This window comes from Oryctolagus cuniculus, chromosome 12 (assembly GCF_051225735.1).
Source record: "Oryctolagus cuniculus isolate XC-2025 breed Fujian yellow rabbit chromosome 12, ASM5122573v1, whole genome shotgun sequence".
Taxonomy (NCBI): domain Eukaryota; kingdom Metazoa; phylum Chordata; class Mammalia; order Lagomorpha; family Leporidae; genus Oryctolagus; species Oryctolagus cuniculus.
This window is the reverse complement of record NC_142878.1, coordinates 11,235,081-11,261,259: the sequence shown is the minus strand read 5'-3', so window position 1 is coordinate 11,261,259 and position 26,179 is coordinate 11,235,081. Positions and strand designations below refer to the sequence as shown.

At 50.0% G+C, this 26,179-nt stretch overlaps 1 pseudogene; it reads left to right on the top strand.

The window, feature by feature from the left end:
• The first annotated feature begins 238 nt into the window (after window positions 1-238).
• Window positions 239-25,928, top strand: LOC138844585 (large ribosomal subunit protein eL30 pseudogene; annotated as a pseudogene).
• Window positions 25,929-26,179: the final 251 nt, after the last annotated feature.

Genomic DNA, 26,179 nt, shown 5'->3' with positions numbered 1-26,179 from the left:
CCCTCGTCTCACACACACACCTGGCACACGTCTCACCACAAGCGGTCTACAACCCAAATAATGAATCCACAACACCCATCCCCCGGCCGCAGCTTCTGGCTTGCTCACTCAGCGGTGCCACCTTCCAGCCATCATTCCCCGCGAGGCTGACAGTCTCATATTTGTCCTTGCTCCCTCCAAGCCAGTCCACACCCTGAAAGCAGAGGCCACTTTTCACGCTGGATCCGGTCACTCGGGCATGTCGGCCATAAATCAAATGTACACACACTCGGAGAACAGGACGATGGTTTCCGAGGAACCTGAGAACCGTTGTCAGGAAGAACGTGGTGAGTGTGGCTTGTGATGCCAGGAGAGCATCCTGACTGTGGTGGTTCCGCGAGTCGGCACAGGCGATTCGACTGCACAGGACTCCACACACACCCTTATAAAGCTGCTGGAATCTGCTAAGCTCTGTGCGTTGCAGCAAGGTTGAGTTCTTGGGTTTTGGTGTCACACTATAGCTATATAAGATGCTACACTGGGGGTTACTGGGTGGCGCACAGAACTTTCATCTATATATTTATTGTATATAAGGCAACTTGTGCATCTATAACCACTTCCCAAAAACAGCTGTCACTCCTTGCCGTGTGCTAGGCGCTGAAGACGTAGTTGTGAGCAACACAGAGAACAGATTCTATCCCCGTGTGATTGAGAAGGGAAGACAGGGATTTTATTCACCTGTTTTCTGTGGCTGTAACACCATACCTGAGGCTGGATGCTTTACAAAGAAAAGAGGTGTCTTTGGCTCACAGATTTGGAGACTGGAAGCTCAGGCGAACTCGACCTCATGCGTTAGGCCTCAGGGCAGAGAGCACCACGCATGGCAGGAGGGTGTGGGAGAGCAGTCTCGGGGTGACGGGAGGCCAGAGGGATCGCGGGGTCAGGCTGGGGAGCTAACCAGGGTCCCCTGAGGGTGGTGCCACAGCTGACCTCACTCCTTCCCACTGGGCCCCACCTCCTAGAGGCTCCACCCATCTCAGCACCGCCAAGTCGGCTTCCAAAGCGACTGCGCCATTTCTACATGATATCTGCCTACATTTCCAAACTGAAACCACTAAGTCTGTGCGCAACGACTTTGAGGCCTCCGTCACCCACGCGTCTCCTGCTGAAGTGACTGCAAGGCTGGCCCCAGCCCCAGGGTCTTCCCGACTTCTAACCATAGCCTCAGCTCCACTGGCTGTCAAGTCACGTGACCTGAATTTACTCGGCAGCACGCATCCCAGGGCTCATCCTTGGAGGTGCAGAAACCTTAGGAAGACTCATCACGAGGTGCAGGGTTACCTGAAGGCTATGGTGACCACGCCCTCATTCAGGCTCATAAGGGAAGAAGGGGATTCCTACTTATCACAGCAGTGATGCCCCAGGGAGATGCACCAGGAGGTCCCGCTTCCCAAGTCCCCAGAGTTTCCCTGGCCCACAGCCCTTGTGAGGACCGGTGGTTGAGGTTTTCTTTTATTCTTACAGTTGACAAAACCAACTTGGGGAAGCTGACAGGGAGGGAGAACATTAGGTGTTACACGACGTGGTGCACCATATCCAACACCAATGCCGCCCTGGGCAAGTTCTATGACCCACGGCACCAAGAGGCCTGTCACCCTGGAAGCTTCTGTTTGCACACGTGATGTGGGCAGTCGGCCAGCTGCATTCAAGGCAAAGGCCCTGTGGCAAGAAAGAGCCTGGTCCTTCCCAGCTACCCACAGCGGATGTGCAGAAGAGTGGGTGCAGGAAGACGGGCCAAGGGTCGCAGGCTCGTCCGAAGAGCACAAGGAAACAGCTGGAAGGAAGAGAGTGCCGCCATCCGATGTGGATTCTCTGGCTGCAGCTGGGCAAGTGCTCGGGAGAAGAGTCCCAGGATGTGGGGAAAGAGGCTATGGAAGGAGCCCGGACAATGTGACCCGGCGCCAAGTGGAAGAAATGGAGTCGGGGACAAGGAAATGGATCCCAAAGAGGCCGAGACGTCAAACCAATGTTGCCGAGCAGGGTTCCTCAAAGGTGGCCCCGGAGCAGCAGCAGCAGCTGGGTCGTAGAACGCACACTCTCAGGCCTCCCCAGACCTGCTGAGCCACGGACGGAGGCGTCTGAACAACTGGGGTCTTACACAAGCCCCTGGGCGACTCTGATTCTTGCTGAAGTGTGAGACGCACTGACGCAACCGAGAAAAGATGGCTCCCGAGCAAAGACGGGCCTCTCGAGGCCCAGGCTCAGCCATTGCCCTCCTGCAGCAGGAGTGGACCCTGCACGCACTGGGCAGGAGACGCAGAAGCCCCTCTTACACACATGTGAAATCCTGGCTTTGCTTTGAAGGGCACATTTGACAACACAAAAATCAAATATTTTTATGTGACAAGATTTCCCACTGAAAATTTAGATGATCAACAAAGGAAGAGAAATGCTGGTGACATTTATAAGTGGGGAAATAAAAGGTCACAGTCCCTAATGTGCAAAGAAGCTGATAAGAAAATTCAATAGAAAAGTAAATAAAGACAGCGAAGGGACATTTCACCAAAAGGAGAAATATGGCCGATAACGAAGGAAAAGATGGCTGCCTTAGCAACCAGGGAGATGCAAATTAAAACAACAATGGGACTGTGGCTTGTGGAGATGGCCCTGGGCATTTTTCAGGACTGATAACATCCTGTTTGAGAGTGAGTTTCGGGAAATGGGCTAATGGATCATATTCCACACCGCTGCTGAGACTATAAACTGGTACAATCGCTGCTGATGGTAATTTGATAGTGTCTTTTAAAACCTAAAAATCCTCATTCTCTGTGACTTAGGGGGAAAAAGGAACTTCTGTGAGATATGTACCACAATAATTTTTGAAAGAGATAAAATAAACTATGAGACAATTTAATTTCTAAGTAGATGCCTTCTTATTCATAACATATTATACCAAGTAATTGTCAATTTACTTTCAAAGTAATGATGTTATAAATCCCTGAAGTATTATAACTTCACCCTAGGAATTGCAATATCTAGCAATAACAGGAAACACTGAACAGGAATAATGTACTCAGGCCATTTCAAATATTTTGAAATTCAACGTGGAATCAACTAACGTATTTTTATTTCTCTTGGCAAAATGTCTCAAAGGACAGTTATTTCGCCAGGGTGGGGGAAAGGAAAGCCCTGATTCCCTTCTGGAAAAGCTGATTAGAGAGAAGAGTGCCTTGAGCTCCGTGGAGATGGAGATGATATGCAGTGAAACGGCCCTTCCTAGCGCCAGGCCAGGCAGGCTCTGGCAGGGCAGGACTGGAGTGACAGGGACAAGGACACATGCCACAGGGGTGTTCAAACTCAGGGTGACCTCAAACGCTGTTAGCTAAGAAATGTGCAGACAGCTCGCCGACACTGTAAAGCTCCGCCTCACTGGAGCAGCGCTGCTCCTGGCCCCGCCCACCAGTCAGCAGGTGCATCCGGGCGGCGGTCAACGGACAGCAAAGAGAAAATTAGGGAAAGGCATTTTCAGGCTTGTTGAGAACATTACTTTTAAGTGTAATTATTTGTGGTTTTTTTTTAAATGATAATGTGGGGCAACACAGTGGAAGTTCAAAACACATGAGGGTGCTTCAAAAAGTTTGTAGAAACATGGAAGACCTGGATGGAGTTCTGGGTCTGGGCTCCTGGCTTCGGTCTGGACCACTCGTGGCCATTGCAGCCATTTGGGAAGTGAACCAGTGGATGGAGGATTCTCTCTCTCTCTCTCTCTCTCTCTCTCTCTCTCTCTCTCATGCTCTATCACTCAGCCTGTCAAATACATAAATAAAAAAATCTCTTTTTAAAAAGTTTGTGGAAAATGGAAATAAAGTGTAATTTTATTTTGGGTAAAAACGCTGAAATCCATGCAAGTTTTGTTTTGTTTTGTTTTGGAATGCACATTTTCTATGACTATTTTGAAGACCGTCATACACAGTGAAAGGCAGCTGGCCTCCCTCACTGTGTCTCTCACCCCCGGTCTCCTGGGTGTCTCCCACAGGGAGACTATGCACACACAAACTGCCGTGGGTGGGAGTGTATGGAGTGCTTCACTCATGCCCTTCAGTGCTTGCCTGAGGTCACTCAGAACGCACGCTGGAGATGGATCTGTATCAGTGTATCTAGATCTCACTCATTCTAAAAGTCACTGCATCTCAAGCAAAACATGGATGCAGAGAACCACTTGCATCAAACCAAATGCTATTAATGTGCCAACTACACTCCTGGGCAAGAAAGAAGTCTTTGCTGCTGTCCTAACCATCATTTATTTGAAAGTCAGAATTACAGAGAGAGGGAAGGAGGACAGGAGGGAGGGAAGGGGAGGGGCGGGGAGAGAGGGGGTGAGAAAGAGAGAGAGAGAGAGAGAGAGAATCCTCCATCCACTGGTTCACTCCCCAGATGGCTGCAACAGTCAAGGCTGGACCAGGCCAAAGCCAGGAGCCAGGAACTCCATTTGGGTCTTGCCTGTGGTTACAGGGGCTCAAACACTCAAACACTGGGGCCATCTTCTGCGGCTTTTCCCAGGCCATTAGGCGGGAGCTGGGTCAGAAGTGGAGCAGCCGGCACTAGAACTGAAGCTCATGGCAGTGAAGGCAGTGGCCTTATCCGCTACACCACGGTGCCAGCCAGAGGTGGGACTTCCAAGAAGTGACCAGGCACGAGTGCTCTGCAGTCGGGAGCGGGTCAGTGCCGGCATCATGGGGGTGCAGTCTCTCTCGTGTGTGCCCGTTTCCCTAGCACGGAGGGGGGGGTCTCTCGCGTGTGCCCATTTCCCTAGCACGGAGGTGGGGTCTCTCTTGCGTGTGCCCGTTTCTCTCCCCTGTTTGTCCTTCCAAAATGCTACGATGCATCCAGAAGGCCCCCAGCAGAAGGGGCCCTGACCTCGGATTTCCCAGCCTCTAGAACTGTGAGTCATCACACTCCTGTCCATTGTAAATGCCCCAGTCCACACGTTCTCTTACAGCAGCGTGTGAGGAACGCGGACAGACTGCGCATGTGGGTGTATGAGTGCAGGCACACCTGTCAGAGGCATTTCTAGGCATGAGGTGGGATGGAATCAGAAGATGAGAACAAAGCAGGTGCTCAAAGATATTTGATTCAAACTAGAAAAGGTATTCGATGCAATAGGAAAGAAACCTGTCCTGGTCCATAGCCCGTGCAGACACCTACCAGACCAATGTGTTTCAAATGGACAGAAGAGGGACCAGGAAAAGTACCGACTCGCTCTCTTCCAGCGTGCGATCACGTATGGCGCCAGTGGGGCCTGGGCAGAGTGGAGATCTCGGCCCCGACCGAACTCGTGGTTTGGGGGAAAGACACCGCTGTTGTTTGGGCACAACTCTGAGATCTGAATGGCTGCCATCCTTCTGACTCACAACTGGGCAACACTGCACACAGCACGCCATCCCGCCGCCTTCCCCACGTGGAACGCTGCGGGGGCAGGGCCCAGGGCAGCACCATCCAGCATGAAGCCTGAGGTGTCAGCCGTCCCCTCGATCAGCCGACAACCTCCTGTTCAGAAGGCACTCAGGTGTTCTGAAGGTGGGGCTTCAGGGGGCCACTGCAACACTTAGGTCCCTGCTAGCACTGGGTACAAACCCGTTAACTTCCACACCCATCGGCCAAGGCGAGAAATACAAACACTGCTTCTGCTTCAGCCAAGCTCATTCTCCTTCCCGGGAAATCCGCTTCCACCCTGATGTCCCTCATGGTGTCGCCGATGCCGGCATGACAAGCTCAGGGTCAACAACTGCAGAGCGAGCTCCCTGAGCCACGTGGGGGGCTTCCACGTGGTGGAGACGTTCCTCCCAGGTGGGGCTCTCCGACTTCTCAGCACTGGGAAAGCCCTCCACGCGGGCAGCTGAAGGCACCCACGTTGGGTCTTATCCAGTCCCCTAGGTAATGACTGCACTGAAACACCGGCCTCCTCTTTCTTTTCTCTCTGCAGTGAATCAGCTCCGAGTCCCAGTCTGCTGTCCCAACCCCTTGATCATCTCTCCACGTCCTCCGCTCTCTCTGATCATCCTTTATAAGTCCTGCCCGCAGATTCATCAGCCATCGCTTTGAAGGCACGACCCATGTGGCAGCTTTCAGACTAAGGTCATCTTCAAAGAAATGCAGCCCAGTGTCCACCTGGATTTTTCAAAATCGCTCGGCTTCTTGATGTTTCTTTAGCCTCCTACAGGGAGTCCAGTGCCCACAGAAACGTTCCCCAAACCCTGCTCCTTTGTCTCCCACTCCTGTCACTTCCTGCGCTTCTCCTTCGGACTCCTCCAGTCCCCAGCGCTGGCCTCGGGGACTCTCGGGACCCCGAGCTGCTCCCTGCTCTGGACTCTGCATCACAAATGCCCAAAGAGTCGCCTGGGAATGACCCGGCCCTTCTTGCAGACCTGGGGGAGAAGATGCTGGCGAGGGAAGCTCCTTCAAGATCCTGAGACCAAAGTTCTTTTTTTTTTTTTACCAAAAAAAAAATAAAAAATTTTTATTATTTCTTTGAAAGGCAGAGTTACAGAGAGGCAGAGACAGAGAGAGAGAGAGAGAGAGAGAGAGAGAGAGAGGTCTTCCATCCACTGGCTCACTCCCCAACTAGCCACAATGGACAGGGCTAAGCTGATTCAAAGCCAGGAGCCAGGAGCTTCCTCCGGGTCTCCCACGTGGGTGCAGGGGCCCAAGGACTTGGGCCATCTTCTCCTGCTTTCTCAGGCCACAGCAGAGAGCTGGATCAGAAGTGGAGCAGCTGGGACTCAAACCAGCACCCATATGGGATCCCAGCACCGCAGGTGGTGGCTTTACCCACTACAGCACAGCGCTGGCCCCAAGACAAAAGTTCTTAACACATTAAGGAAAGAAGGGAGGAGGGAAGGAGGGAGGGAGGGAATATCATTACATTCATATCTATGAACTACACTGAATCTGTTGTTTTTGTATTAATATCACATTAGCATGAAAAAACAAGGTATCAGATGGTTTAAAAAATTTCAAAAATCTTCTAAAAAAGAAAACCACTTTGTCAGTGTAATTCTTTCTGCTCCTTGACATGGATTTTCCCACAATTCCCTGGTGTCTAACGCAAGTCCACACTGCAGGGCCTGAGAGCGCGGCCTCACCCCGCCTCTGCAGCTCCCCTTTCGCCTCCCACCCTTCGCTCTCTGCGTCCCCCGCGGCTCCACCTGGGAGCCTGAGCCCAGCACCAGCAGCGCAGCGCGCAGACCCCGCTGCCGCCCGTCTGCTTCCTCACTCTCCTCCCCGGATGGGCTCAGGCCAGAGCCGGGGCCTCGGCCCCTCGCAGCCTGCCACTGCTCGCGTCTGCTGAGTGACCGAGAGAGGACTCCTCCGGCACAGGAAGCTGCCCCTTCGCAGAGCTTCCTGGAGCAACCTCAAGGTGTGCCTGGCTGATCTGGCTTCCTGTAAGCCATGGCCGCCCTTCTGCCTGTTGGCTCCTTCCTCCGCCGCACACCTGTGCTCCTCCAGGCTTGCACTTCCGTTCTTTCCTTTTGTCGGGGCCATCAGATTCCCAAAGATACGTGTAGAAGACAAGACTGCCTTCCGACTTTGCAAGGGTGGCTCCTTTGTGGATTTTCCACCCGAAGCGGTGATTTCTCTTCTGGAGGGTCCTGGGGCGTGACCTTTCCCGCAGTACCGCTGGCCTTGCTCCTCGCTTTTAGAGAATCTGGTATTCTCGCTCTCGACTTCACAAGCAGGGCACAGCCAGACTTCGTCGCCCTCCGCCTTTATATTACACGTCCGCAGCTCTGCTCCAGGAATGCCTGTGGGTTTCTCAGCACTAATGGAATTCCAGGCGGTCCTCTTGAGGCCGTCCCCAGGGAGGAGCTGCCCACGTGAGGCTATGACACCGTGACAGAGGAGGCAGCGCGGGTTTAGCTCCAAGCTTGCGTTTCTGATTTTGGTGCGCCAGCGTGCCGAGGCTGTCTCTCACCTGTCCTGCAGGCGTGCCACACGGAAGCAGAGTTCAACGCCACCTCTTTAGTGGCCTGGAAGCCGGAAGAGGGTGGGCTCCCCTGATGACACGGAGCACGTGCCAGCGCGGGCTAACCCGGGGGAGGCGGCCCCGTGGAGGACGGCGCGCGTGCCGCTGCGAGACAGCACGTCGTGAGCTGTAACAGAACGTAGACCAGGCCTGCGCAGTTCAGAGCAGACGGAAGCCGTCCTGATGTCAAGCCTCGCTTTCAGCGAACCCTGGAGAAGTGGAGCGTCCGTCCAAGTGCCACAAAAGCCGGCAAGGCGCTGGCCTCGCAGCTCACAGCAGGGAGACCCCAGGTGGGCTGGGCTTTTTTCGAGGCTCTGGCAGGAGTGAGGCTGCAGCGTGAGAGCCGAGGTCCCCGCACCCCAGCCGCTGGCTGTCGGGGACGGGCAGCTCCACACGCGGCTGTTGGTCCTCTGCTCAGGACCCTGCCCTGGGCGACTTCTTGCTTCAGCGTCTCTCCCTTCTTAACTGTTTATTTCTGTTTGCGTGACAGGCAGAGTCACAGGAGAAAGAGGGAGACAGAAACCATCCACGTGCTGGGTCACCCCCCTAAAGCCCGCAACAGCCAGGGCTGGGCCAGGCTGAAGCAAGAAGCCCAGAGCTTTATCCGGGCCTGCCACATGGTGGCGGGGGCCCAAGACCCGGGCCATCCTCCGCCGCCCTCCCGGGCGCACCAGCAGAGAGCTGGACTGGAAGCGGAACAGCCAGGACTCCGTCGCAAGCAGCAGCTTACCCCCCTGTGGCACAACGCCAGGCCTCAGAGTCTCTCTTTAAAAGGGCTCGGACAGGCAGTTTTCAAGAGAGGAAATCCACATGGCCAGCGACACTTGAGAAAATGCTCAGGATCAAGAGCCAGCAGGGAAATGCAAATCAAAACCACAATGAGCTTTCACCTCACTCCATACAAAGTCAACAAATGACCAATGCTGATGAGGATGTAGGGAAAAAGGCACCCCAATTCACAGTGGGTGGGAATGTAAACTGGTACAGCCACTGTGGAAGCCAGTGTGGAAATACCTCAGAAATCTGAATACAGACCTACCATACAGTCCAGCCATCCCACCCCTAGGAATTCACCCAAACCAAAAGAAATCAGCATGTGAAGGAGTTATCTGCACCCCCATGTTCATTACAGCACAATTCACAATCGCTAAGATACGGAATCAACCCCGATGTCCATCAGCTGATGACTGGATAAAGAAATCACACACTAAAAAATAAAATAAAATCCTGTCTTTGGCAACAAGATGGTCTCAATTGGAAATCATTATACTTAGTGAAACAAGCCAGTCCCAAAGACAGATGTCACATGTTCTCCCAGATCCGAGTAACTAGCAGGGCACCCGAGGTACTGGATGTACTGGAGTGAAATAGACATCTTTAGCATCAATGACTGTTCACAGCCCTTGTCTCTTTCATTGAGGAACAGGGTTTTGTTCTGTTTTCTCTTTATAGTATTTGTTGAACTCTTTTACTTAGGGCAAGATTAACTATATGATCATTAAGTTTGCTGGAAAAATGATCAGTGTAAAAATTAGGAGTGGGAATCCGAGGGTTGGAGTGTGGGTGGGTGGGGGGAGCGCCACTATGTTCCTATAACGGTATAAAGGAAATACACAAAACTCATATAACTTAAATCAAATATATAAAGAAAAAAGAAAGAAAGCTTTTATGGAAGATTTTAAATTTGCTTTGCAAAATGTTTACCTGGTTGATTCTTTTTGTGTGTATTTAAGGGGTACAACTTGACAGTTTGGTTACATTTTTCTGGTTGTTACTTATCTTTGACTTGTGCCTGTATGGAGGATTTTATTTTTCCTTTTTGGTACATCAAGAAGTATGACTAAATGGGAAAGAACGCTTCTAAACTACTGAGGATTTCATCTCCCTTTTACAAATAAACATTTTGTTTCCCATGATTCAACTCAGTTAAGTCAGGCTTCCCCAAGAAAGAGAGGCAGCGGCTACAGCGAGGTCAACAGACAGGAAGTGGCTCACAGCTGTGGCGACAGCAGTTCCGGGCCGTGCCGTCTACAAGGAAAGCCGGCCGTGTAGCTCCACTCCGCCTGCGGCCTGGGGACCTGGTGGTGAGGGCGGGTGTGCTAGGTACGCTCTGGAGTCACCTGGCCCAGGAACCAGGAGCACTCGTGTCCGAGGGCAGCTCTAGCCCAGAGAGTGAGAACGCACCTCCGGCCTGCCTTTCTGTTCTAGTCCAGGCCTCAGCGGACTGGTTCGTGCCCGTCCACACTGGTGAGGGGGAGTCTTCGTTCCTGGGTGCTAGTGTCTTCCAGCAACGCCTCCAGACACACCCAGACATCCCATTTTACCACCAGGGGAACCCTCAGCCCAGCCAAGCTGACACAGGCACCCTCGGGCAGCCCTCCCAGGGGAAGAGGTGGGCAGGCTCCTGCCTCCTCCGTTTCCTCCCGGGGTCACACCTGTCCAGACTCTGCCCAGCAGCTACTTCTTGGCCAGAGTTGTCCTTCCTCCTCTCCTACCACTGTTTTGTCTTCAACTATTCATCGCCGGCCGGTTTCCCATATTCTGAGAAATAACAGCTGGCGACTGGCTGCAGCCTTGTCCACAGTGTTACGGGTTCTAAGTTGTTTCACAGGGGACCCAGGAAGTCCTCTCCGAAGGCGCCCTAAACCTGCTTTTGTTGTCCTGCGAATGCCCCGTGACTCAGCAGTTTTTGGTCATCAGTGAGGGTCGTGCATCCACAGATTCAAACCCACTGCCAACTGGAAATGTCTAGAAAGAAAAATCGTCCTTATTCCCTAACCAACACATTCAGCTGTTCACATGGCATTCTGTTTGGTGTTATCTGTCGTCTATAGGTGATGTTAAGCCTGTGGTATGGTATATGTAGCTTATAGGCCAATACTAAGCCATTTTGTATGAGACTTGGGCACCCCCCCCCCCAGTTTGGCACCTGCTGGGGGTCCTGAAACCAACCCCCAGGGATACCAAATGGCAATAGTATGAAGAAAACACAGACATCAGTGGGAGGCCTTTGCCACTATACGCTCTTGCTAAATTTACAGATGTAAGCTAGACGTAAAATAAACACACATTATCACCTACTGAGCATCCATGTAGTTCTTATCGGAAACACAGTCTAGAAGACACGAGTACCCAGGGGCTGCCCTGACGGACCGGAGCTGCTGTCAGTGTCCCCACGACACTCACACTCAGGAAGGGAAACCTCCCTGTGGCCGGGTGACCAGTGCTCCCACACCAGGGTGACATGGCAGCACCATGGACACAGCGGGTTCCCTGCACCGTGCCAGGAGACACAGGGGAGGGGCTCAAGCCCAGCTCTCAAGGAAGGGCCACAAAAGCCTTGGTGATAAAGCATGGACCTACAGAGACCCAGGGGAGAAAGTCACACCCCAGGGACAGAGCCTGAGTGGATGAGAGGCGGGGACACTCCCCCAGCAGGTGCTGGAGGGGGCCCCACTCCCAGGGGAGAGGCACCAAGCAGGAGCCCGCGTGAATGGCAACGCTGGGTCACACTTTCTGAGCACTCAGTAGGTGCCGGGTATATGCTAAGCATTTCACATGCGCTAAGCAGCCACAATCACCTTAGGATTTCACGTGGGAAAACCGGGGCACAGCATGTTAAATAACTTGCTAAAGGTCACACAGCTGGTCACAGTGTAGCTGGAACACACACAAACCTGGGCATGTCAACCCCAGCACCGACCTGCCTACGCACTACGCACACTGCCTCCTGGGGGACGGGGACATGGCATTGAAGGTCCCTGCAAAGGCCGATGCGTCACCTGTCTTGCTGCACAGCAGGCAGCGAGCGGACTGCTCGGGGGAGGAGAGACGGGATTTTTGGCAGCTGCACTGGACCGTCCTATGCAGCTCTGGGACAGGCAACAGCGATTCCCTGACGCCCACCTGTGCCATCCTCCTGGTCCTCCCCCTCTCCCCTCCCCCAGGCCACACACCAGGAAGCCCTCCCGACTCCAGCCCTGCTGACTCCAGTCCACACGGCTCTTCTGCTCCTGGGCCATGGTTTATGGGCTCAGTTAGCCCTGTCCTCCCACGACTCTAGAGCTTGAACCGGCAGGCCCTGACTGGAAGACCTAACCTGGTGTCCCCATCCGTGGTCCCAGCGAATGGGCCAGTGTCACTGGACGCTCAATCAAAGAAGCAGAATAAGGAATGGCATAGGATATGGGATTTCCTGTAGGGATCCGGCCTCCCGCGACGGTGGGAATTACAGAGGTCAGAGCAGCTGCTGCGGAGGGGCTCACCGTGAAGTCACTGTCACCTAGCAAGCAGTGCAGCGGGAGTTGACTCAGGAAGCCTCTCACCCACGGCGCCGATGGTAACTCACAAAAGACTCTGCCTGAGCCCCTGGCCCTCACAGAGGCCACCCCGACCTACTACAAAGAGTACTTCTGCAAGGGCATCCACCTAACTGTGTCCAGCCTTGGAATAATGACACTCTGCTTATTAACCATGGTGCCCATTGGCTGTTGTTTCAAATATCTAATGCAATCCCTCATTTTTGCCTTTAAAAACAACCCTTCCTTGGGGCACACATTCACCTATTGACTATGACCCTGGTTAAGATGTCTGCATCTCATATCATAGCACCTGGGTTCTAATCCCCGCTCTGGCTCCTCCCTCCAGCTAACACAGATCCTGGAGAGCAGCAGGGATGGCTCAAGTGATGGGTTCCTGCCACCCGCAGGGGAAACCTGGATTGAGTTCCCGGATCCTGGCTTTAGTCCCTCCGCCATTGCAGGCATTCGGAGAATGAACCAACAGATGGGATGTGTGTGTTCCTTGCTCACTCTGCTTCTCAAATTAAAACACAAAACATTTCCCCTTGTCTCTACTTTACCCACAGTTGACTCCGGCATGCGTTTGCCCACTGCAGTGCACTGCTGGTCCCAGGTAATACCACTCTCCTTCGCAGAATCCCTCTCTGATTGCTGCTTCTGCGTCTGGTGCTGAGGTGGCTGTGGCAAAGGATGGATGGACGCGAAGAGGGGGAGAAGGGGCCAGCGAGACCTCTGGAGGGTGAACTGAGCCCTTCTTGGCCTCTCTCTCTTTTTAAAGATCTCTGTGGGTATGCATGTTATTGAAAGGCTGAGCGACACAGAGGGAGAAAGAGAGCTCCTCTATCTCTGATTCACTCCCCACATGGCTACAACAGCCAGGTCTGCGCCAGGCTGAAACCGGGAGTCACGTCCTGTTCTCTTACGTGGGTGGCAGAGGCCCGAGCACTTGGGCCATCATCCGCTGCCTGCCCAGGTGCACTGGAAGGAAGCTGGGCTGGAAGCAGAGCAGCTAGGGCTCGGAGCGGTGGCTCATGTGCGGGAAGCCTAACTTGCTGTGCCAGGCCCCCTGCTTGGCTTCCCCCACCTCCGAGCCTCCACACGGCAAGTGCCTCAGAGGAGAAGCCAGGGCCGTCAGTGCAGCGCAGAGTGTGCACCTGGGCCTGCAGTCGGGGAAACAGGAGCAGGACTGGTGGCGGCTGCCTGCTGCTGACAGTCCTAGGCTGACCAGGTGAGCTGGGCTACAAGCTCGTAGCACCTACTGGCGTTTTAGGTGTAACAAGGTAGCAGCTCCACTTCCCTTCCACCTTTCAATTTCTGAAAGACAACGCGAACAGGCACATCGAGGTCCTCCAGCAGCCCCTAGGGCCAGCTTCTCAAGAATGGGTCTGCCACATGAAAAAATGTTCAAGATCACTAGTGATCAGGGAGAGCAAATCAAAACCACAATGAGGTTTCACCTCACCCCAGTGAGAATGGCTCACATGCAGAAATCTACCAACAACAGGTGAGGATGTGGGGGAAAAGGGACACTAACCCACTGTTGGTGGGAATGCAAACTGGGAAAGCCACTATGGAAGTCAGTCTGGAGATTCCTCAGAAACCTGAATATAACCCTACCGTTCGACCCAGCCATCCCACTCCTTGGAATTTACCCAAAGGAAATTAAATTGGCAAATAAAAAAGCTGTCTGCACCTCAATGTTTATTGCAGCTCAATTCACAATAGCTAAGACCTGGAAGCAACCTAAATGCCCATCAACAGTAGACTGGATAAAGAAATTATGGGACAGGTACTCTATAGAATACTATACAGCAGTCAAAAACAACGAAATCCGGTCATTTGCAACAAAATGGAGGAATCCGGAACACATGCTGGGTGAATTAAGCCAGTCCCAGAGGGACAAATATCATATGTTCTCCCGGATCGGTGACAACTAACCAAGCACCAAAAAGGAAACCTGTTGAAGGGAAAAGGACACTATCAGAAACAGTGACTTAATCAGCCTTTGTCCTGACTGTTGATGAACAACTTAATACTTTATCCCTTTTAGTATTTTTTTGTTCTACTTAATACTATTGGTTGAACTCTTTAATTAACACACAATTATTCTTAAGTGTTTAAATTTAACTGAAAAGTGATCCCTGTTAAATATAAGAATGGGAATAAAAGAGGGAGGAGATGTACAATTTGGGACATGCTCAAGCTGACTTGCCCCAAATAATAGAGTTAGAAACGTGCCAGGGGATTCCAATTCAATCCCATCAAGGTGGCATGTACCAATGCCATCTCACTAGTCCAAGTGATCAATTTCAGTTCACAATTGATCATAATGATAGGACTAAGAGTCAAAGGGATCACACAAACAAGACTAGTGACTGCTAATACTAACTGATAGAATTAAAAAGGAGAGAACAATCCAACATGGGAAGTGGGATACACAGCAGACTCATAGAATGGCAGATGCCCTAAACAGCACTCTGGCCTCAGAATCAGCCCTTAAGGCATTCAGATCTGGCTGAAGAGCCCATGAGAGTATTTTAGGCATGGAAAGCCAAGACACTCTGGCAAAAAACAAACAAACAAACAAAAAACAAAAACAAAAAAACCTAAATGAAAGATCTCTGCGAGTAAGACCCCAGTGGAAAGAACGGGCCATCAAAGAAGGAGGTGCCTTTCTCTGAAGGGAGGAGAGAACTTCCACTTTGACTATTTCCTTGTCTAACTAAGATCGGAGTTGGCAAACTCAAAAAGGCTTCTATAGCCTTGGCAACCCATGACAAGAGCCTTGGGTGATTATTGACACCATAAACAAGAGTGTCAATTTGTTAAGTCAACAACAGGAGTCACTGTGCACTTACTCCTCATGTAGGAGTTCTGTCCTTGATGTGTTGTTCAATGTGAATTAATGCTATAACTAGTACTCAAACAGTACTTTACACTTTGTGTTTCTGTGTGGGTGCAAACTGTTGAAATCTTGATATATAATAAATGGATCTTCTGTATATAAAGAGAATTGAAAATGAATCTTGACATGCATGGAATGGGAGAGGGAGCGGGAGATGGGAGGGTTGCAGGTGGGAGGGAAATTATGGGGGGAAAAAGCCACTGTAATCCAAAAGCTGTACTTTGGAAATTTATATTTATTAAATAAAAGTTTTTTAAAAAACCAGAAGAATGGGTCTGCCTGGCTCTGTCCGCCCCAGCTGATGAAACCCCAAGCAAAAGTAGGAGGAGCCCATGGAACCTGCCCAGCTGTCCCTGGGCCACTGGGCACCAGGCTCTGTCCCAGAGTCCTTGCAGCGCTGCTTCCTGAGAGCTGGGGCGGCGAGGGGAGGGGAGGGGAGGAAGGACAGGTGGCTGTGTTTGGCCAGTTCACCACTTCCCGGATGCCTCTCGTTAGAGGCTGAGTGTGAAGAGACACAGATGAGGCATCCGGCTGCAGGCAGCAGTCAGGGCACAGGAGGGGGAAAGCCAGGCTCCAAAGTCGTGTGAGAAGTGCTGGGCGGAGGGCACAGGGTCTCACATGCTGTCTCACGGCATGTGCGTTTGAGGAACAGTGAAGACAACAATTGCTCGTGTTTAAAACGCAGGGAGACCCCTCACATCGAGAGAGAGGGTACTGTAAAAAATGGACAGGTATTCGTGTAGCAATTAAGCTGCTGGTTGAGACACCTGGGGCCCCTCTCGAAGTGCTGGTTCCATACCCAGCTCCAGCTCCTGATGCCAGCTTCCTGCTAACGCAGACCCTGGGAGGCGGCAGTGATGGTTCCAGTGCTTGGGTTCCTGCCAGCCCTGTGAAATACCTGTACTGAGTTCCCAGTTCCCATCTTTCATCCGGCCCAGCCAGAGCCTTTGCAGGTGGGAGCTCTCTCCTCTCTCCCTCTTCCTCTCTCCGCATCTCCAATTAAAGGAAAAATCTTAGAAGGAAAACAAAACCCCAAAGTCAGGAAATAACAAGTGTTAACAGGAGATAAAAAATTGGAATGCTTATGCATTGTGGGTAAAATATAAAATGATACAACTGCAATGGAAAACAGTATCCCAGTTCCTCAAAAAATTTAAAGTAGAATTACCCCAAGATCTAGCACCCCAAACAATCCCTGATTTCTAACGGTGAGAAAGCGATGACGAGCATTCAGCAGAAGCCACACGTGGGATGTGGGAGGTGGGTCCGTCCTGGGTTGGCTCTGTGCAGTCCGATCCTCTCTGGCAACGCAGGACAGCGGCAGAGAGCACAGCTCTGGGTCAGCCTGGAGGTCACAAGGCGAACAGCCCCCGTCCTACAGCGTGCGGTGCTGCTCGGCCAGGATCCGCAGAAGGTCAGGGAGATCAGTGCCTCTGCAGTTTGGGATGCTGTCCATTTGTGACGGGTTCACTGAGGTGCAACCCAGCTGCAAGCCAAGACCAGCTGTATTACCCAAAATAATGGAACACGGGGTCCTGAAGAGATACTTGTGCACCACGTTCTCACAGCATTATCCACAATGGCCGAAAGGGAGCTGTGACCCAAATCTGCACTGACAGGTAAATGGATAGCAAAATGTGCACCAGGGTGGGTAGACCATATCCGAAGTGCTTGGTGCCGATTTTAAAAACTGATTTTTTTTTTTTTTGCTTTAGAATATTTGCATAGTCTTTACCAGTTGAGCACCCCTAATCCAAAAATCCAGAATCCCAAAATGCTCCAAAATCCAAAACATTCCGTACAGCGATTGGCACTCACAAAGTCGCAGGTTTTGGAGGCCTTGGGCTTCAGATTTTTGGCTCATGGGTGCTCGCCCTGACTGTACACACAGGGGGATGTTGGCCTTAAAAAGACAGAAACTCGGTGAGTCTAGGGGACAGGTGCTAAGTGAAGTCAGCCAACCACGAGGACAAACGCAGGATGCGTGGACTTCCACGAGGGACCTGCAGTCTCCAAGCCCATGGAGCCCGAGAATAGCACGAGGTAGCCAGGGGCTGAGTACAGCAGGGACTCGCACACGACGAAGGAGTTCTGGGTGCGGAGAGTGGTGACGCGAGCACCACGGGGCGGTTACGATGGTGCCTCTTAGCTATGCATTTTACCACAGGTGTTTAACGCGGGGAGCAGGTGTCCAGTGAACACACTTGACCTCCGTGCTGTCGACAGCTGTTATCACCTGCTCATCCTTTCTGTCTGATACTCTGGAGCAGGAGAGAGGCTGCCCCAAGCTCCAGCCTCCCCTTTCCAACTGTGAAGGCTCATTTCTGTAACCCCAGGGCATGTCTTATCTATTTTGTTCGATGCAACCAGGAGTCACCATCCTTGTTGCTTTGGCCAGGTCAGGCCCAGGAGCCTTGCGGTGGCCACGTAGATGATGGGTCCCCCACAGTGGGAGAGAACAGTGTGAGGCTGGGGCTTGTCACCGTGAACGCAAATGCCCCTGAACCTGAAGTGGAGGACTTACCACGACCACCTGTGACGCCTTCAGCCAGACATCATCATCCACGCTCTGTGGTGGTGTTTGAGTCTGCTGAAGCAACTGAACTGTCTCACAGTATTCACGGTGCTGCTTTATGCTTTGCCAAATTTTCTCAGACAAAGAGTGGTGGGAGAAGAGGGGGAGTGAAGGGTCCTGTTCTGAAACATGTACATGTGTGGGCTCACACGATTTCACCCCATGTGGTGAGGCCAAGGCAACTCGGGCTAGCTGACAAGGTCACAGCAGAAGGTCTGTCTCAGCAAGGCTGAGAAGGACAGCTGTGGTCCTCTTGGTGGCGTTAGGTTTGCTGGGAACTACACTCTGCGTAAGAAAGCCGGAGCTTCCTGGTGGTCCCGCTAATGATCGCTGCATTCCTAATTTTAGGGAAGAACACTTAGTCTCATCATCTCCAAAATGTCCATTGCTTTGTAGAATTTTTTTTTTTTGACAGGCAGAGTCAGACAGTGAGAGAGAGAGACAGAGAGAAAGGTCTTCCTTCCGTTGGTTCACCCACTAAATGGCCCATAAGGCCGGTGCCCTGTGCTGATCTGAAGCCGGGAGCCAGGTGCCTCCCCCTGGTCTCCCATGGGGTGCAGGGCCCAAGCACTTGGGCCATCCTCCACTGCACTCCCAGGCCACAGCAGAGAGCTAGAAGAGGAGCAACCAGGACAGAATCCGATGCCCCAACTGGGACTAGAACCCAGGGTGCCGGCACCGCAGGCAGAGGATTAGCCTAGTGAGCCGCGGCGCGCCGGCCTGCTTTGTAGAATTTTAATCAAGTCAAATGTTAGTGTAGGATAAGGGGTTAATGCTTCACACAAGGTTGAGCTGTTTGTGGAAAAGAATTAAAATGCAACAGGCTCCCTGGTATATACGTCCCACTAGAATAAAGATAAATGTTATTGAAGTTTTAATTCAACATGTGCTACAAATACAACAATGGTTAGGATGTCAGAACTGCGGAATAGATCTAAGTGAACCTTTAGATAAGTACAATAAAGAAACTAAAGAGTTATAGAACGAACTGCAAAAGAGGGGAAACATTTAAAAAGGGCCTGCTTTGGACTTGGGGCTTCCCGTAAAGACTAGATTAGCAAGGTACTACTCTAGCTTCTGCAACCAGTTTGTGCGTAGCTCAACAGCACCCCAGGCCTTGGCTTGTGTGGGCAGCCCGCTGTCTCGCACCTGTCTGTGATAGCAACCCATGCTTTGAACATGCCTTTGAAAATCAAAGAAACTGTAACTAGATGAAAATGGACAACAGACTTGTTACTATAAGAAGAAAGAATCATTATGTGGCGTGATGTAAACATAAAGTCTGGTGCTGGGGAGCCAGAGCCGCGCCACCGGCCTTGCTGTGAGTGTGTCTCTCGTGTCTTCCTGCGGGAAGCCCTGGACCTGCTGCAGCTGCACTCGGCACCCAGGCGGACGCACGTAATGCCATGATCAGGAGGCAGAAGCTTGCTATCAGCACCACGGCCCTATGGGTACAGCCTCACCTGTCCGCCCTGGCCCTGGCCCCTAGGAACCACTAACCTGTTTTCTCCACCTCGACAGCTTTGTCATTTTGAGGATGTTTTAAAGTGGACTCAAACAGCATGCGACGGTTTCCGACTGGCTGTTTTCAATAAGCACAATGCCCTTACGGTCCACATCAGTGGCTGCATGCAGCAGGAGTTTGTTCCTTTTATTACTAAGTAGTATCCCCCCTTCTTTGATTATTTGGATTTGATTTCTATTATGTGTCTGGATTTAGTAATAGGGTAATATTGGTTTCACAAAACAAGTTAGGAAGTGTTCCTTCCTCTTGCATTTCCTGGAAGATTCTTAGTTCAGTGGCAGAATCTCCAGTGTAACTGTCAGGGTCTAGAAATTTCTTTTTCAGAAGCTTTTTTTTTTAATTAATTAATTAATTTATTTATTGACAGGCAGAGTGGAAAGAGAGAGAAAGAGACAGAGAGAAAGGTCTTCCTTTGCCATTGGTTCACCCTCCAATGGCCACCGCGGCCGGCGCACCACGCTGATCCAAAGCCAGGAGTCAGGTACTTCTCCTGGTCTCCCATGGGGTGCAGGGCCCAAGCACCTGGGCCATCCTCCACTGCACTCCCTGGCCACAGCAGAGAGCTGGCCTGGAAGAGGGGCAACCGGGACAGAATCCGGCGCCCCGACCGGGACTAGAACCTGGTGTGCCGGCGCCGCTAGGCGGAGGATTAGCCTAGTGAGCTGTGGCGCCGGCCTTTCAGAAGCTTTTAACTTATGAATTCCACTTCCTCAGTAGTTATGGGATTCCTGAAATTACCAACTTCACAGCAGCTGCATTCAGTAAGTTGTGATTTTTCAAAGAATTTGTCCTTTCATCTGTAAAGTACATGGAGTAGTCCACAGTGAATCTTATTATCCTTTTAATGAGTGCAGCGTCAAGAGTGATATCCTCTTATTCATTTCTGAGAGTGTTAATTTCTGTCTTCCTGTTTTATCTTTGCCAGTCTTCCTGGTCTGTCATCTTTATTGGTATTTTCAGAGCCAGCTTTCTATTTTTTTTTCATTTTCTCTATTGCTTATCTATTTTTAGTTTATTTCTGATCTTGTCTTTGTTTTTCTTCCTGCTTCTCAATGTTTATTTTGTCCTTCTTTTTCTAATTTCCTGAGGCTGGTGCTTAAATTTTTGAACTTAGCAACTTTCCCCGTCTCTACTGGAAGCATTTAGCACTATATGTTTTCCTCTGTACCCGGCTTTAGCTACATTTCACAAATTTTGATATGGTCATTTGTTTTTATTCAGATGCATGTATTTTTATTTTATTTTAAAGAGTCACCATTTAGGCCGGCGCCGTGGCTCACTAGGCTAATCCTCCGCCTTGCGGCGCTGGCACACTGGGTTCTAGTCCCGGTCAGGGCGCCAGATTCTGTCCCGGTTGCCCCTCTTCCAGGCCAGCTCTCTGCTGTGGCCAGGGAGTGCAGTGGAGGATGGCCCAAGTGCTTGGGCCCTGCACCCCATGGGAGACCAGGAGAAGCACCTGACTCCTGGCTTTGGATCAGCGCGGTGCGCCGGCCGCGGCGGCCATTGGAGGGTGAACCAATGGCAAAGGAAGACCTTTCTCTCTGTCTGTCTCTCTCACTGTCCACTCTGCCTGTCAAAAAAAAAAAAAAAAAAAAAAAAAAGAGTCACCATTTAACCATTTACACTTTTTGCTTATTTCTATTATTTAATTGAGAGACAGAGAGGAAAAAGTCATAGAGACAGAGTGAGCTTCCATCCACTGGCTCATTCCTCAAATGCCTATAATGCCACAGCCAGGCCAGGCCACAGCCAGGAGGTGAGAAGCTAATCTAAGCCTCCCATGTGGGTGGCAGGGACCCACCGACTTAAGCTGTTACCTGCTGCTTTCCTGGGGCGCATTAACAGGAAGCTGGAATCGGAGTGAGCCCAGAGTCGAGCCCAGGCCTGCCAGTGTGGGGTGCAGGCTTCCTAGGCAACATCTCCACTACTAGGCAAAACATCCAGCCTGATCATTCTGAAGTGTGGAATTCAGTGACATTAAGTGCATTCAAAATACTACCCTACCATTACCACCACCCACTTCCGGACTTCCATCATCTCAAACATCAACTCTGTCTGCTAAACAACTCCACATCCCCCCTTTCCCTAATTTCTGGCAATCTCTTCTATTTTCTGTCACTACACACTCGGCTATTCTGGGTGCCTCATGTAATTGGAATTATACAGTACTCGTCCTTTTGCTTCTGGCTTATTTCCCTTAGCATAATGCTTTTAATTTTCATTATACTGTGGAAAGTATCAGAATTTCTTTCCCATTTACGAGTGAATAATATCCCGTTGTACATATGTGCCATGTTTTGTTTATCCATTCATCCACTGAGCTCTTGGGTTCCCACCCGCTGTGAAAAACGCCACGAACATTGACAAACAAGTCCTTGTTGGATTCCCTGCCTTCGATTCTTTCTGAGTATATGCTCAGAAGTGGACTTGCTGGGCTATACAGTAAGTCTATAAATACAGTAATTCTATATCTAACTTTCTGAGGACTCCAAGTTGTTTCCCACAGATGTACCAATTTACATTCCCACCAGCAGAGCACAAGTGCTCCAATTTCTTCATATCCTTGCCAACTCATTCTTTTCAATTTGGGAGAATAATAGCCTTCGTCATGAGTATGAAGTAATATCACTGTGATTCGCATTTCTCTGGTGATGAGTGACAGCAGGCATTTTTCATGTGTTGCAAGCCATTTGAACACATTCCTTGGAGAGATGTCTGCTAAAGCCCTTTGCCATTTTTTGGTTTCAGTTTGTGGTCTGTTGTTGTTGAAGTCTAAGAGATCTTTACATTTTCAAGCAGTCAGTCTATGCAGTTTCAATCTCCAAGTCTGCTGAGGTTTGTCCTGTGCTCCAGGCTATCCTGTGCCTTAATGAATGGCTCTGGAACTTGAACAGGTAGGTATTACAGGTAGCTGGTGCGCTCTGTGAGCGCCAGCTCTTGTTGGCTGACACTGTCGCTCAGTTCCTCTGCTGACTCTCTGACTAGAGGTTCTGTCAGCTGCTGACAGGGAAGTGCCACCCACAGCTGTGCAGCTGTCCACCAGTGAATAGCAGTCCATTGTATCAGATGTATGTGATATTCCATCCGTTGGTGCCGTCTGTTTTACTGCATGTATTTGGATACGCTCGTATTTGGTACCTGCGCATTCATGAACGCTGTGTCTTCTTGGGAGACTTCCCCTTTTATCATTATATAACGCCCCTCTTTGTCCCTGGTAACTTTCTCTTGGAAGTCTACTTTATCTGATATGAACAGAGCCGCCCTTGCTTGCTTGGCATAGCTTTTCCATCCTTTTACAGTCAACCTACTTATGTTAGTATGGTGAATTTCTTGTAGACATCATAGAGATAGGCAATGTTTCTTAAAACTCACTCTGCCAATCTCTTTTAACTGCTTTATTTAGATCATTTATATTTAAAGCAATTATTAATATATTGGACTTATGTTTACCATTTTACTATTTGGTTTTCTACATTTTTTTTTTCTGGTTCTTATTCCTCTGTATACATTTCCTCATTTCCTGGGGATTAATTTACCAAATGATCTTTAGAATTCTGTTTTGATTTTTTATGGTGTTTTGGGAGTGTATCTCTTAGCTTTCTTAGTGGTTGCTATGGGTATACAAAATATACACATATCACAGTACACTGATATTGACATGTACAAGTGAACACAGAAACTTAACTTCGTGTCCCTTTATCCTTCCCAATTCTTAAATACAATTGTTTTAACTGTTCACTCAGTCTAAGTTGACCACCATTCATATGACATACTTTGGCCAAATTTGATCTAGTGTAAGCCTAGCTCTATTTTTGTTCATTCCATTATTTTTGTTTCTGACATTCCTTCCCTCTCTGTCACCATCTCATCTGCTCTCACCGACTCTGTTTCTTTAGCCATTCTTCAAGAGCGGATCTGATACCAACACATTCTCTGCCCTAGCCTGCCAATGCCTTTATTTATCCATGGGAATGGAAGAGATTTTCACCTGATACAGAATCTAGGGTTCACATTTCTTTTTTTTTTTTTTTTCTTTTTTCAGTCCTTGAAAAATGCCATGCCACTTCCTCCTGGTCTCCATGGTTTCAGATGATAAATCCTCCGTCATTCAACTCATTCCTCCCCTGTACATAATTCATTTCTCTATGGCTGTGGCTGCTTTCAAGTTTTTTGGGAACATTTCTTTTTTTGTCTTCAGTTTTTTTAGAAGATTGATTATGGTGCATCTTGGTGTGGATTTCCCTGGTTTTGCTCTATTTGGTGTTTACTTAGCTTTTTTAATATGTAAATTTAGGCCTTCACCAATTTTAGGTATCTTCAACCCTTATTTCTAAACGTATTTTAGTTCCCATTCTTTCTCCTGCACTGGAAGTCCAGTGTAGTTCTGCTGTCAATTCTGCCACAGGTTCTGAGGCACAGTTCATTTTCCCCCAGTCTAGTTTCTCTGCATTACTTAGATTGAGTAAATTTTTTTAGCCATTCTCACATTCACTAATTCTATTCTCTGTCATCTCTAATCTGCCACTGAGCTCATCCAGAAAAAATTTTGTTTTAGTTACTGAAGGAGAGGAGTCTTCAAAAATTTCACAGAGAATGCATATTATGAAAACCTATGCATGGATTTTATACCAAAATAAACTTACCTTTTAATCCCATTTTCTCATGAGTGCTTTGAAATAGCCTTTTATTTTTAAATTCTGTGATTTCCATTTTGTTTGGGTATTTTTAATAATTTTAAGCATGCAACTGTCATCTTTATTTATCTTTATTTGAAAGACACACAGAGATCTTCCACTCACTCTCCAAACGCCTGCAGCAGCACAGGCTAGACCAGGACCCTGGAACTCAATCCAGGTCTCCCACACGGGTGGCAGAGACAAAGCTCGAGTCATCAACCGCTGCCTCCCAGGGTGCACAGCAGAGGATGCTGGGATCTGAAGCGGAGCCAGGACTCAAAGCCAGGCACTCTGATACGGGATTTGGGCATCCCTAGTGGTGCCTTACGCAGTGTGCCAAACACCTGCCCCCCTCTTGTTGTTTTCATATCTTCCATTTATTTTTCTGAGATTTTCTATATTTTTGTTCCAAGAATATTTGTAATTGCTGCTGAAATTTTCTGGCATGTTGAGTGTGGCCGGGTTTACATCCGGGTTGCCCAGTTGTCTGCTGCAGAATCACCCTGCAGGGTGAAAGAATCCCTTTCTCCAGCTGCTTCCTCCCCAAGACCCTCCTCCCACTTCCTCGCTGGGGATGCACATGGAAAGGCGGACACCTCCCCCTCCACCTGCTGACACCTTGCCAGAGGGGAGGGAAAGTGCCCGTGGGTCCCTTGGTGCTGGGGGCAGGAGTGGGAGTCCCCACCCTCTGCCTGACCTCTGCTGGTGCCATCAGCAGAAAAGCAGCTCCCAGACCACCGGGGGCTGTGGGTGGGGAGGGAGACTGCACTGGGGGGCAGGGAGTGGGGGTTGTCTGTGGGGTTCAGCTGGGGGTAAAATGGGAGAAAGGATTTCTCTTCTGTGGGTGGCCCCTGGCCCTGTCCTTTGGCCCAAGTGTGGTTTTCTGAGCTGCTGGTGGCTCTGGACTGTGCCTTTTCCAGCACCAAGTCCAGAACCTCCACCACTCTGGGTCTTGAGTTCTCCACCAATCTGACCTCTTCTTTCCACCACTCAGAGTCCCCCGGGGCCTGGCTGAGGATTGATTTCCGGGGTTTTTAGTTTCACTTAGCAGAGCTGAGAAGTGAATCTCCACTAACTTACCTGGAACCTGGGACCTGGCTGCTTTATTAGGGTAAGCATTCATGTTTAGCTTTTGCTTTGTAGCTAGAAATTCCTGAATGTTTAAAAATCACACTGTAGTAGCCCGGCCATCTTTGCGGCTGCACTTGGCTGGAGGCCGTCCCGCACCTAAGGCAGGAAGACGGTGGCTGCCAAGAAGACGAAAAAGTCGCTGGATGGCCGGCGCCGCGGCTCACTAGGCTAATCCTCCGCCATGTGGCGCCGGCACACCGGGTTCTAGTCCCGGTCAGGGCACCGGATTCTGTCCCGGTGCCCCTCTTCCAGGCCAGCTCTCTGCTATGGCCCGGGAGTGCAGTGGAGGATGGCCCAAGTGCTTGGGTCCTGTACCCCATGGGAGACCAGGAGAAGCACCTGGCTCCTGGCTTAGGATCAGCAGTGCACCGGCCGCGATGGCCATTGGAGGGTGAACCAACGGCAAAGGAAGACCTTTCTCTCTGTCTCTCTCTCACTGTCCACTCTGTCTGTCAAAAAAAAAAAAGAAAAAAAAGAAAGAAAGAAAAAGAAAAAGTCGCTGAAGTTGATCAACTCTAGGCTCTAGCTTGTGATGAAGAGTGGAAAATATGTGCTGGGGTACAAGCAGTCTCTGAAGATGATCAGACAAGGCAAGGTGAAGCTGGTCATCCTCGCCAACAACTGCCCGGCCCTGAGGAAATCTGAAATAGAGTATTACATTGAACTGGGCACAGCTTGTGGAAAATACTACAGAGTAAGCATGCTTTCTATCATTGATCCAGGCGATTCTGATATTATTAGAAGCATGCCAGAACAGACTGGTGAAAAGTGAATCATGCAACTTTTTCTTTAATAAAACCTGCCAGAGCTTGTTGTAAAAAAATATTGTAGTAATCCAATATTTTTCCTATTTTCACATATGTAAGTGGAACATGCTTACTAATATGTGATAATCAGGATAACAGGTGATTTCATTTCAGCTGAATCGATACTGCAAAAATACTTGCGCATTTGTGCTCGAAGTGTTACAGTCTTTGAAGGGAAGTTTCCTTCAGATTCTTTCTTAACTTTCTCCAGGACTGAAAGGAGACATTTGGACTCTCCTGAACACAAGGCCTCCATGG